The sequence below is a fragment of the Plecotus auritus genome, assembly GCF_963455305.1.
Source record: "Plecotus auritus genome assembly, chromosome: 5".
NCBI classification, from domain to species: domain Eukaryota; kingdom Metazoa; phylum Chordata; class Mammalia; order Chiroptera; family Vespertilionidae; genus Plecotus; species Plecotus auritus.
In genome coordinates, this window is record NC_137776.1 from 77,302,195 (window position 1) to 77,315,960 (window position 13,766).

Here is a 13,766-nt window from a genome sequence, read left to right on the forward strand (position 1 = left end):
TTTCTCATTATAGGTCCAAGTTGACACAGGCTTCATTTCAATATAACTTCCATCACCTGGGAAGGGGGTCAGAGCACAAATTGCTTCATGAAGTCAATTAAATGACACATTGTGGAGGAGAATGTAGGCCATTTCTGGTACTTCTGCTGTCATTTCATTGGTCAAAGTAAGACCATACCTAACTTCCAGGGGTGTTGGCAAGTACAACACTTAGAGCACCTTGCAAGCCCAGAAACTGAAGTACGAGAATGTTTGTAGAACCCCTGATGGCCAACTCCTCACCAAACACGTCACCCCCAAAATCTGGCTGTTAGCAGCTGATGCCTGGACACATTTCTGAGGGCACTTCCCTGGTTTCTTTTTCTGTCAAGTCCTATCACACAGGGAGGACAATAGTGTGTACAAAACATATATATTAAGACTCTTTATAGAAACAGTATGAGTTTTAAGTATATGAGCCCAAAGAATAAATGTTTAATGTCATGTTTACTCATGGTTCAGTTTTTCATTGGTTCCTATTTATAGGCTAATGGGAATGAGAAAGTATATATAGAAATCTATTGAAGATTTTATGGTAGCTAGAAAACAATCTTTTTTCAGGTTCTTTTTATACTCTTCCAGGAATCTTTTATAATCCAAACTCCTTATAATTATTCTCTGGAATCGGGTAGTTAGCAATCTCTCCATGATCCCTCCCACCATCTGGTCCTTGTTTTCCTTATAATTTTTTATAACATCTACCCTCAGTGCATGACCCAAGCTCAGTGCTGTCTCCCTGTCCTCCAAGTTGTCTCCTCTGAGCTGTTTCAACACAGTGCCACTTCTTTTTTATGCTAAATACAGCTTGTGGGGAAAAAGAAATTAATTGTTGCAACTCTCCCATGGCAGCTGCAAAGATTGTTAGAAACTGCTCTCTGCTGCTCCAGCTCCAGGCGCTGCACTGGGTCTTATGTGTTTGTTTGACAGTCTCACAGCAGGAACCACCGTGGGGAGATCAGGAAGGGAAATAACAAGGAGATTGGATGTCAAATGCCTTTCATACAAGATCTAATAAGAGTGTTACCTTAATGTTGAAGAATTTAAAAATTTGTCTGACCCAAACCTTTGACAACCTTGGAATATGGTCATCTCTCAATTAGTGTATCTCATCACTATAAGTTACAGAAATCACTTTTCCTGGGCTGAACCTTTAAACTCCCTTCCTCGTTTCCAGGTTGCCTCTCACCCAATGCATCCTGGTGATAATTATTAATTTGCTTAGCACTTGTAACAGGGTAATTATTCAGATGTTAATTTTATTTTACTCTCTCCACCAAAGGCATATATGGATACTCTCAATGTTTTAAATGTTTCTGTCTCCTGAAAAACAGTCAGGTAGAGATCAAGTCTGATTTACCTAATTTTGAAAGTAATTTTAGGTGAAGTTTTCCTCATTTGGCCATACATGCCATTCTCAGAATTACACTCTCGTGCTCAGAAACTCTCAGACTCAGGGTACTTGCTATATTAAATCTACGCCCTGTAGGGGAGTGTTCAGAGATCTCTAGAGTTGATTTCTATCTTAAGCTATCAAAATTAATTTCCTCCTTCTTCCAAATGCTTACTCTCTGCTCTAGTCAGCCACATAGCTTTACTACCGTGTTTTCCCGAAAATAAAACATCCTCCGAAAATAAGACCTACTTACAGGTTTCCTTCTGAGTGAAATATAAGGCATCCCCCGAAAATAAGGCCCCCAGGCTCTGTCTCAGAATGAAAATTAATTTACCATAAACTGGTCGCTAGGGCCGCCCCAACTGGAGTCTAGCAACCAGTGACGTTACGCGGAGTCCTGATGTCACTGCTGTGAGCGGTGAGCGCGGGGCGGGAGAGAGGAGGAGACTTTCACAGATGCGTGTAGAAGAACAGGAGGATTAGAGTGGACGGGACGCGGTGAAGGTGGTGAGTGCTGGTCTGTCTCTGGTGACACTACCTGATGCTCGCGGCCGCCTTCATGATGACTGAAGGTTCTCAGTCAGTGGCAGACCCTGCTCCAGCCCAGATCCAGGCCCCAGCAAGCCCAGTGACAGTCCCAAGGCAGGCCCCAGGGGGTAAATGTCTGATAAAGAGGTAGGGGGGATGTCTGGTGAAGGTGTTCAGTGGCACAGGGGTGGGCGGAGGGGGATCACTTAAAATGACACAGGAGGATCAGAGGGGGCAATCAAAATGACACAGGAGGATCAAAAGGGCTACTAAAATGGTAATCCCCCCTCTGATTCTCCTGTGCCATTTTGATTCCCCCCCACTGATCCCCCCTGTGTCATTTTGAGTGATCCCCCTCCCCCCACCTTGATACCCCAATTCCTTTTTTTTTTTTTTACCCCTAGAAATGAGCACAAAAAGAAAAAGCTACTCCATGGAGTACAAGAAAGGAATCGTGGAAGACTCTTGGGGCCAAAATCTTACTGCTTTCTGCAAAGAGAAGATGTTGAGTATCCGATTGGTCCGAAAATGGCGAGCAGAGTATGGTAACCTCATTGAACAAGTGGACAAGGGAAATGCTAAAAAGCGCAAGTGTGGATCAGGTCGGCAACCATTATTTTCTGAGCTGGAAGACCTGATCTGTGAATGGGTTGTTGACAGGAGAGCAAAGGCTTTGGTTGTGAATAGGGCTCAGATTCAAGAATTTGCCCTTGCAATGGCATCACAGTTTGACATAGTCCCCGAAGACTTCAAAGCATCACAACACTGGCTGGATAATTTCCTTCAGCGAAGTGAACTGTCTTTAAGAAGATCTACAACATTGTTTAGGTTGGAAGATACTCAAGTTATTAAGCGAGCACTTGCATTCAAGTCCTTTATTGATGATGCTGACTTCTCTAAATACAATCTTTCCAACATGATTGCTATGGATGAAAGTGCAGTGTTTATGGGCCAATCATCTCAAACAACAATTGAACAGCGTGGTGCCTCCTTAGCGTACATTCCCTCCACTGCTTACGAAAGTGCACGTGTTTCCTGTATTTTGGCAATTCGTCTGGATGGCACTAAAATCCCACCTTTAATCATTTCTAAGGGCAAGAAGGAAAAGATTGAACGTGTTTTGGGCATTTTTATTCTTGAAACTGAAAAAGCCTGGGCCACACAAGCAGTTATAAGGAAGTGGGTCGATTTAATGCTGCCGCTTGTTATGTGAGGGAGCCAAAGAGGTCTGCTAGTCTGGGATGCAGCCAGCACTCACTGCGCTAAAGACATGAAGACATTTCTTCACGAAAGAAAAATATATCAGATAATGATTCCCGCAGGAATGACGGCCTATCTCCAGACTCTTGATATTGCAATAAACAAGCCATTCAAAGACAATTTGCGCATGGAAATTAATGACTACATTGAAAATAGAATGGAAAGAAATCAGCGTGGAAACTTTGTGAAACCTAAACTGCAAGAAGTTGTGACTTGGGTGAAGAATTCATGGGAGAAAATCAATGACAGTTGCATTGCAAATGCACTGCGAGCAGGCTACCTTGACAAGAAGTACTCATTTAAAGACAGTGCTATTGCTAAACATGAGAGATTTGGTCCACTGATTCTGAAAGAAATGGAGTCACAAGAAATTCACCAGGAAATTCAGGAATTGGATTGTTATGATGATGTTCCAGAAGAGGATGACATGATTGTCATTGAATAAATGAGTAAATTCTTGATACTGTAGGATTCACAGTTTGTCTGGTTTGTGTTGACAACTACTGTACTACCGTACCGTATACAGGTAAGAAATTTCCTTTATTTTCATTTAACAATATATGTGTACCGTATTCTTCTTCATGGAAAAATAAGACATCCCCTGAAAATAAGACCTAGCGTGTCTTTGGGGGCAAAAATTAATATAAGACACTGTCTTATTTTCAGGGAAACACAGTATAACCCTATTTAAAGGAATCTTAGAGACAGGACAGGGAGTCTTAGGGAATAAGGGGTGGGGGGTGGTGGGTTCATGGGAGAGGAATACATATGTGAAGGTCAGAAATAGCTCCAAGCCACCAAAATGCTTATCATACTCTTACAGAAGATAGGAAAAAGTCACAAGATACGGGAAGAGGGAAACATATTTTCACAGGGGATAGAGGAATGTTGCAAGATAAGGGAGAGAAACAGAGGAGAGGGGCACCACGTGGGCTTTGCAGTTTGAAATCGATACTATGTAGCAGTGACCAATGAGGAAAACATGGGGTTCCTAAATTAAGGAAGGGCCCAATTAGAAAGGGTCAGGTTCAGACAAAGAACTGCAGCATATATAAAGTGGAGACAAAGGGACACAAGACAGATTTAATTTTTAGTTTTGTTTTTTACCCGTTAGAGAAAGAGAGAGCAAGTTTTTCCTATTTAAGGACCTCTCCTCAGGAAGAGTTTGTATATGCTTCCAATAAACTTCCCCATTTTTATTTAAAATCTTTTAGTTTGCAAGTTTATTCTTCAAACTTCGTGAGGACAAGGACCCACAGAAAAATCTGTACCCCAGACCCCACATTTCACTATGGGCCACTATTTATTTATTCCTTGAACTCTGACAGTTCTTTATTCCCAGGCAACTCCAGCACACAAAATAAACCACTTTACGCATACAGTCTAGAATTATTTGTGGTTATGTCATTTGATTAGTGTTCTTAATGAGATTAAGCGTTTCTTGGAGCAAGAACCATGTCTATAGTTCAGTTATTCTCCTGGTGTCTAGCAATTAATTAATTGCATTATCTGTACATTTTCTCATATAAAGCCATGTCCGGGTCTAATATCTCATTCAGGGTGAAAACATGCCATTCAGAATTATAAACTGACCAAAAAAAATGTCATGGCATTGAAGTACAGCTAACTGATTGGCATTTTCATCTGCAGCACACAAGTTAACTGATTTGGTCTGGACAGTGCCAGTTGCTGAACCTGTGTGGTGAACTTGATTATGCCTTTGCTGAGAGACGACTGAAGTCCAAAAAATGAACCAGAAGTTTAAATTAGCTAACAATAAGACCTGAAGTATCAGGTCCTGAGCCTGTATTTTCTCTCAGTGCTGCCTTAGTAATTACTAATTCACCGGAAGTAAAGACTTGCATATATACCTGGAGATACTATAGAAAGGAAAAGACCAGAGGCAACACAAATAGATTATTTGGTCCCTTCTTTCATTTGGGAAAAGACAGTAGGTGTAGAAGTCTCCTTTGCATTGCCGATGTTAAACCAGAGAATTATTATTGTTTACTGACCTCGTGTTGATATAGGATACCAAGGGCATCTGTAAACTAGCAGACTACTAATACCTGGCAATGTCTGAAGCATGAGTAATCTCCTTTCAAACATGCCCTAAAAGCAGAACCAGAAATCTGACCCTGTCTTACAGAAGACAGAAGTATTTAAAACATGAAACCAAGTAATGAATCATTGTCTTGAGGGTGTACTTTAATCTTTATTAAAATACAGACAATAAGAATTCATATTGCTTTGAATCTGCTTTAGCTTTAGCCACTGTACCAGAGAGATTGTGTGAGAAGGGCTGGCTCTCACAGGTCTCCCTTCTCTGCCAACGTCTCTTGATATGAGAGGCATAAGACAAGAACAGTCATTGATTGGGGGATTAAGCTTTCCCATAAAAGATGAGCATGTCGACAGAAATACCACCAGTTTCCTGACATGCAGGTCAAATATTCCTTAATCTCACTTGTGTCAAGGGGCTGAATGCCCACCCTCAGACAAGGACAGCTAATATTACCTGCATTGCAAATCAGACCTGTGGAAACGTGTGGGAAAAGGACAGACTAAGCCGAGGAACCGCAGTGCCTCCCTCAGACACACGGAATGATGTCTAGCCAGGTTTCAAACACCAAATGAACTATATTTTTGATTTTACTGTCTGACATTTACCAGAGGGAAAAAGATACATAAGTAATGAGGCAAAAGGGCAGGATGAACTGGGTATGTATTTTCCCATTACGTTAAGAAATGAGCCTAGTCAAAACTGCACTTAGAATTCAAAATTAAAAATGAATTAAATATGTTTCACATTTGTCAAGGCATCCACAAAAAAAATTCAACTATCCTCAGTGTACACACATGCGGTTGATATTTTTTTATATTCTTCCCTAACAATATTACCCACTTGTTTTCACTCTATTACACTGCACATTATTTTAGGTTGGTGTATAAACACCAGCATCTGTCTGTCTCCTACAGATATTTTCTTAATAAGAAGCTGTCGTCATGATCAACTACTTAATATTTGTTAGGCACAGTGTTAGTGCTACACATGCATTATTCTATCATTTAATCCTTGTTAAAGATCCTACACAGTAAGTATTCTCACCATGATTTTATTAAGGTAAAGAAATCCAGCGATGTCGTGTAACACATTAAGTGGCAGAGCTAGCTTGTGGAGCACAAAATAAAATCTCTCTCCCTTCCCAGCCTCCCCTGCCGTCCCTGCACAGGTTCTGCTCCCTCTGAGTTCTCAGTAATACTGTGGCTTCCTGACTTTGCTTTCACACATGAACAAAACAACAAGCAGAGCATCATTAATGAAGCATCATTAATGTGGATGACAGTGTACAAGTAGATAAACCTTCAGATCTGTCACTTGGCCTGGGAGTAACTCATTCACACACACACACACACACACACACACACACACACACACACACACGCACGCACACGCACACATTTGGTTGGCCTTAACCATGCAGGACATGATTCCTGATCATACACAATGATTTGAACCCGATTTTTATTTATTTATTTTTTTTACAGGTGGGCAGTCACCTGTTTATGACACCCAAGAGGGACTATGCAAACCAAAGTGTATGAGATTATGACCCAAAATCTCTGAATATTGTTTGGGATTGAATAGATCTTGCATTTTCTGGCTTTTTGAGTTCCAAACACTAACTGTCCTTTTGGGATTTCCTTGTCCTCAGGGGCTCGGTATGGTGAGGACTAGTGCAGGTTGTCAGGGGGTTAATAAAGAAAACCACTATTTACAGTTGAAAGGCACCTATGTAGTCTGGCATGACTCCAAGAACTTACACTTTCTTACTGCTGCATCACATATAAAGAAAGAAAAAGAATACACTCTCCCAGCACCTGTATAAGGTACTTAAAATGTCATTACCACCTGTAATTGCATAGAGATTGTAATTACCACAGTTAAGGAATCAGGTTGGTAGGTACAATTTGTACCATGTTGACCATGTTGGCTATAAAACTGTAACTGGAGAAGCACACACAGGGTGGGTGATTGCGTGCCTCATGCATAAAGCTCTGAAGCACAATTATAAATATAACAAATAATCATGAATAAATTAATTTCCCTGAGGTAATGGCATTTTACATATTTGGCTGTTTCTTCAGCTTAAAAAAAATAGGAGAAAATTATCCTCAAATTAAAAAAAAATGACATAATATAACATACTGGAATAAACAACGAAGAAATATAAAAACCTTTTCATAGAGATGTATTATATTTTCATGTTCACTATGCAGATTGGACTCATGTTGCATAACAAAATGGAAGAATCCCCCACATACAGTGAGAGGTTTCTAGGGAAAGAAACAGTGGTTGGATCCATTAAATGTTGGGATCAGTGAAACAGATAGAGCCTCCCAAACCTCTTGTATCATTCATCATTGCAGTTACATGAGGTACACTAAATCATGATTCTTTTTCTTATAGATGGAGAATTGATAAATGCAGAACTGTCTGCCAGCTTATTACATGGTCAGTAGCAGTGAAAAGAATGGAAAATGACAGGAATAAATAACATAATCTGATCAGTAAGTGGCACATAAAGACTTCTGAGGCTCTGCTTTGTATGACAATCTCTGGTCTCCTGGGAGCCACCTTGAAAAGATAGGCTGCTGTCGGAGATAAGTTCAATTGCGTGAAGGACAGAAAGCATCACTTTCTATACAGAGACTGGGTTTTTCTATCCTGCTTGCCATCTGAAGTAAGTGGACTCTGTATCATGGATCCTTGATATAAACGATATTACCATGACACCTGGAAAAAATAGACAAGTGTTCTAACCGAGTTATAACCTCTTCATGCAGAGTTAGTGACTGTTTTCTTTTTCAAATATCTGCAAATAGTCACAAGTCTATGGGAAATAGATACATAAATAGTCTTTGCTGAATTTTTATAAATTCACTGGAGGCCTGGTGCACGAAATTCGTGCACGGGGGAGGGGGGGTGTCGCTCAGCCCAGCCTGCATCCTCTCCAATCTGGGACCCCTCGAGGGATGTCCGACTGCCCGTTTAAGTGCGATCCTGAGATTGGGCCTAAACAGGCAGTTGGACATCCCTCTCACAATCCAGGACTGCTGGCTCCCAACTGCTCGCCTGCCTGCCTTCCTGATTGCCCCTAACCACTTCTGCCTGCCAGCCTGATCACCCCCTAACCACTCCCCTGCCAGCCTGATTGATGCCTAACTGCTCCCCTGCCAGCCGGCTTGCCCCTAACTGCCCTCCCCTGCAGGCCCGGTCGCCCCCAACTTCCCTCCTCTGCTGGCTTGGTCACCCCTAACTGCCCTCCCCTAAAGGCTTGATCGCCCCCAACTGCCCTCCCTTGCTGGCCATCTTGTGGTGGCCATCTTTTGTCCACATGGGGGCAGAATCTTTGACCACATGGGGGCAGCTATCTTGTGTGTTGGAGTGATGGTCAATCTGCATATTACTCTTTTATTAGATAGGATAGAGGCCTGGTGCACGGGTGGGGGCCAGCTGGTTTGCCCTGAAGGGTGTCCCGGATCAGGGTGGGGGTTCCCTTGGGGCATGAATCGGCCTGGGTGAGGGGCCTGTGGTGGTTTGCAGGCCAGCCACGCCCCTTGGCGACCCAAGCAGAGGCCCTGGTATCTGGGGTTTATTTATCTTCTACAATTGAAACTTTGTAGCCTGGAGCTGAGCCAAGCCTTCTGCTTGCTCCATGGAGGCAGCCATTTTTGGGGGGATTTATGTATCTTCTATAATTGAAACTTTGTAGCCTTAAGCAGAGGCCTGGGCCGGCCAGGGTGTGTGGAAAGCTTGACTTCCTCCATCACCGGGGGCAACCCAGCCTCCTGCTCTTTCCAGCTCCGTGGCTGCCGCCATTTCTGTTTGGGTTTATGTATCTTCTATCATTGAAACTTTGTAGCCTTGAGTGGAGGCCTAGGCCGGCAAGGGCAGGCGGAAAGCTTGGCTTCCTCCATTGCCGGGGAAACCCAAGCCTCCCTCCTGCTCTCTGTGGCCGTAGCCATCTTGGTTGGGTTTATTTGCATATTCACTCCTGATTGGCTTGTGGGCGTGGCTTGTGGTCGTGACTCGTGGGTGTAGTAGAGTGATGGTTAATTTGCATATTACTCTTTTATTATATAGGATTGTATGAGAATATACATAACTGTACATCTTGTCTTGCGAAGAGTTCCTGGACCAGACAGCAGTAATCTGACTTTTCCTACTAAAATCACATTGCTCAAAGTCAATGCCTGTTGACTCATTCTCGTAAGCTTCTTGAAGCCCTTGCTTGTTTCTCTCTTCACATTGTCATCACTGGTGAGACCTGCTCTCTTCACACTCTCTTCTCTTTTTGTCATGATACAATTTTCTCATAGTTCTGTCTTCAAACAATTGTTTTCAGTCTTCTTTGCTGACTCCTCTATACTTTCCTCTCTTCTCAAATCTCCCTGGCCAATTTATATCTCTAGGTTTTAACCTCCATGCATATACCATGTATGGGTTTTTGAATATATGTCTCCAGCTGAGTCTCATCTCAGGCTCAAAAAATACTTGTAACTGCTTGCTAGGCAGGTCCTCCTGCTTTTCTAGATCCAGATAAAAACCAATCAACACTGAATTAATTGTGTGTGTTTTTTGTCCCATATTATAGCTTCATCTTAATCCAAATTTGGATTCTTTTCATCAACATTTATCCAAAACTACAAGCCAGACTCCACCTTTTCCCATCCTCTTTCGATCTGCTTCTGAAATCTGCATTGCTTCTTTCTCTACATCCCATTGCTATTGCCTGGGTTCAGCATACCAGTATTCCCCTAAAGATTCCTGTGGTACCCTAATTAATCTCCCTGCTTCCAATTTTGGATTACCATCTAACTTTATTCATTAGCAATTATAAATCTGATCATGTCATTTTCCTATGGAAAACCCTTTAGAGGCTTTCCATCTTGTACAATGAGAAATGCAAACTGGTAAGTATGGCCCACCGATTTCTTCCATGCCTTTTCTCTCCACAATCTTCTATCTCTCCATAAATCACATCTTGCATTTTACCAACAATGTACATGCTTTTCTCAAATGCCAAAAATGTTTTATTTCTTATCTGCTTGGGAAACTCATCTTTATTCTTTTTTGAAATATATATTTTTATTGATTTCAGAGAGTAAGGGAGAGGGAGAGAGATAAAAACATCAATGATGAGACAGAATCATTGATTGGCTGCCTCCTGCATGTGCCCCTGCTGGGGATGGAGCCTGCAACCTGGGCATGTGCACTGACTTGGAATCAAACTGTGACCTCCTGGTTCATAGGTCAACTTCTCAACCACTGAGCCATGCTGGCCAGGCCTCATCTCTATCCTTTAAAATTTGGAACAAATATTCCTTCTCTGAAAAAAGATTGATTTCTTTTTTTCAAACCTGCATATGTTCCTCTGTGCTTCCACAGAACTGCCTGCAGACATCTGTTATGGAACTTATCACACCATTTTTAGGTCATTTATTTTTCAATCTAAATATATAAAAGCCTAAGCAACCGAACGGAACGAATGGTCACTATGACACACACTGACCACCAGGGAGCAGACACTCAACACAGGAACTGCCACCTGGTGGTCAGTGCACTCCCACAGCAAGAGCGCCGCTCAGCTGACTGACCCATTCTGGCAGCCCACCATCCCGGTGGCAGCCACTCCCTTCCTCAGTAGTCCTGCAGGTCCAATCTCCAGAGAATGGACCAGGCACTGATGAACCAGCACTGCCTGCATGATCCTGACAGCAATGCTGGCCTCCTGGAAGTGGGCCTCGGGCACCCAGCTGCTTTCCCTCCCTAGACACTCTGCAAGGAAGAAACAATATAAAAGTGGCCACCAGGTGGTTACTGACAACAACGTGAATGTCAGCGGGATGGATCCAGATCCTGGGCGGGCAAGGGTATCCCACCACCAGCCCAGAGGGCTGATCGAGTCCCACCCCACCCCATCTCCCCCAGGACCCCACCCATGCACGAATTCATGCACCAGGCCTCTAGTAGACTATAAGATCTTTAAGGCCAGAGCCCATTACTTACCCAATTCTTCATCTTCCTAACTTAACATAGGATCCACATATGGCAGGGCTCAGTTACTACTTGATGAATAAATAAATACATACTGGTTACCCAAAAATTGTTATTGATTGCTAGTATATCATTAGATGGTTATTCAAAGGTTTGTCCTATCTCTTAAGGTAGTTATGTTGGCTAGAAGCGAATTACTTGTGTACATTTTCTTTTAGAAAGGAGAGCAAGGGAAAGGGAAGTGCACCATATGCCATGTGTTTTATTTGACTCCATTTTTCTGTGGTCTTCCTTTCATAAATAGTTATGAAGAACTTCCTTCATAAAATAGACGTGGTGCATAAAGCTGCACAGAAAGGGCTATATGATAATATGCAAGATAATATATGCACAAAAATGTACTGTTACAAGCTAATATGTGACAAATATTATAAGTATAAAAACTTAAGAGCTATAGGAGTTTAGAAAAAAGAGGAGCTGAGATCCACTCTAAGGAGGTCAGGAATGTGCTCATACCAGTGGTTACTTTGATGTTGAACCTTGATCCTCAATAAAGTTTTTCTAATGGACAATGATGGAAGGGTTTTCCAAGGAAGCCAATAACGTAGGGGAAAAAGGAAACAGAGTAACAAAGCCTATTAGTGAATCTATAATAATATGCTTCCAATTGGGTATTTGTAAACTAAGAGAAATATTGAATCCCAAGGCCAGGAAAAAAATATGAGAGCTAAGACCATGAAGGCCTTCAATGCAGCCAAGACTTTAGTTTCTGAGGACATATAATGTTACAAACGGAAATGACATCATAAACTTACCTTCTAGGACCTTTAATACACATTGTTTATAGTACATTTCAAAGTTAAATTATAAACTATTACATTAGTCTATGATATAAAGTTAAAATATCTTTATCAAGGTGGTTTATAAATAAACTTGAATTTATTCAAGATAGACATAGAACATTGCTTTTAAAAAATACTTACTTGCATAAGATTTAAGAAATGTAAGTAAAATGCTTGCCTTATTCTAGTCACAGAGTAAGAATTAAATATCTGATAGCTCTCTAAAGTTTATTTAAACTGTGAATATAGTCATTTCTATTGCTTCCTGTAGTTCTTCATTCTTATTGATGACCAATGCCAACAGTGAGAAAATCCTAACACAGGATAGTGGCTAGCACAAAATTTTCCACAAATAAAACTGAAGAGCTTTAATTACACTGTCAGATTAAGTTCAACATTTTTTTTCTTTTGACCAATTTGTTTCGTTGGTTAAATGTTTCTCTTTGTGTTTGTAAGAAACAAAAAGATGCGGAATATCATCGATAGCTTAGATTTAGAGAGTTCTGCCATATTTCAGTTCTGTGACCTTGGATACGTCCGTTAGCTCAATGTCTGATATGTATCAGTTTCTCAACTAACTTTATCACCATTACTCTTCCTTTACCTAGGAATTTTACTGTATACTGTCTGGAATTTTTTAGCATTCGATAAGCATATATGTCTAGAAGAAATGTAAATTTAATGTTTAAGCCTTTTATTAGAGTAACCACTATATTGACTAAAAAATCATGAATTAATTATAAAACCTCATATTTTTCCTCAGAGTATTCTTAAATTGAGAGAAGTTTGGTTATATAGTTAACAGAGGCAACAGCATACTTAAATTTCTCTTCCTGCAACCTCTTAATAATGCAAAAGTTAATGTTGCATTTCTCAAGAATAAGAACTTTAAATTTCACAAGAGAATTAAAAGAATAAATACCTGTAAAGTACTTAGAATAGTGATTGGTACATAGAAAACACTAGAGAAATATTTGCTATTATTATCATCATTACTCGTATGAAACAATTTGTGTTTCTTCAGAGGCCTCAGTGAAATCAGCAATTCCATTGTGTCTAAATGTTCCAGAACTAGGTTCTGGGTCAGAGGCCAGATTGTAAAAACTACTGTTACGAGATATGATCTATTAGTCTTATTCAAGTTAAACTATCCGTGATATAAGCTCTGGAGCAGGTTTTCTAAGATGAAATAAAAGTAAATGTAGGACAATGATCTCATTGACTTTATTGAAAAGACAAAGGAAGCCAACCCAGAAAAAAATAATTACAACATTTTCATATCTCTCTTCCTTGCTCTCTTTGTTCTTGATGTTTTGCTTTATTTTGTTTCTCTGCAACAAAAGGGAAGCCTTGAATTATTGAATTAATAAATTTCATAAAAGGATGGTTATGGGTTATATTGCATTATCCTAAAATTCATATGTTGGAATTCTAACCCCATACTTCAGAATGTGACTCTATTAGGAGATAGGACAGTGAAAGAGTAATTGAGGTGAAATGAAGTCATCTGAATAGGCCCTAAACCAATATGACTGCTCTCCTTCTAAGAAGAGGAGATTAGGACACAGACATGCATAGAAGAATGACAATGTGAAGACACTGGGGGAAGACAGCCATTTACAAGCCAAAAAGAGAGGCCTTA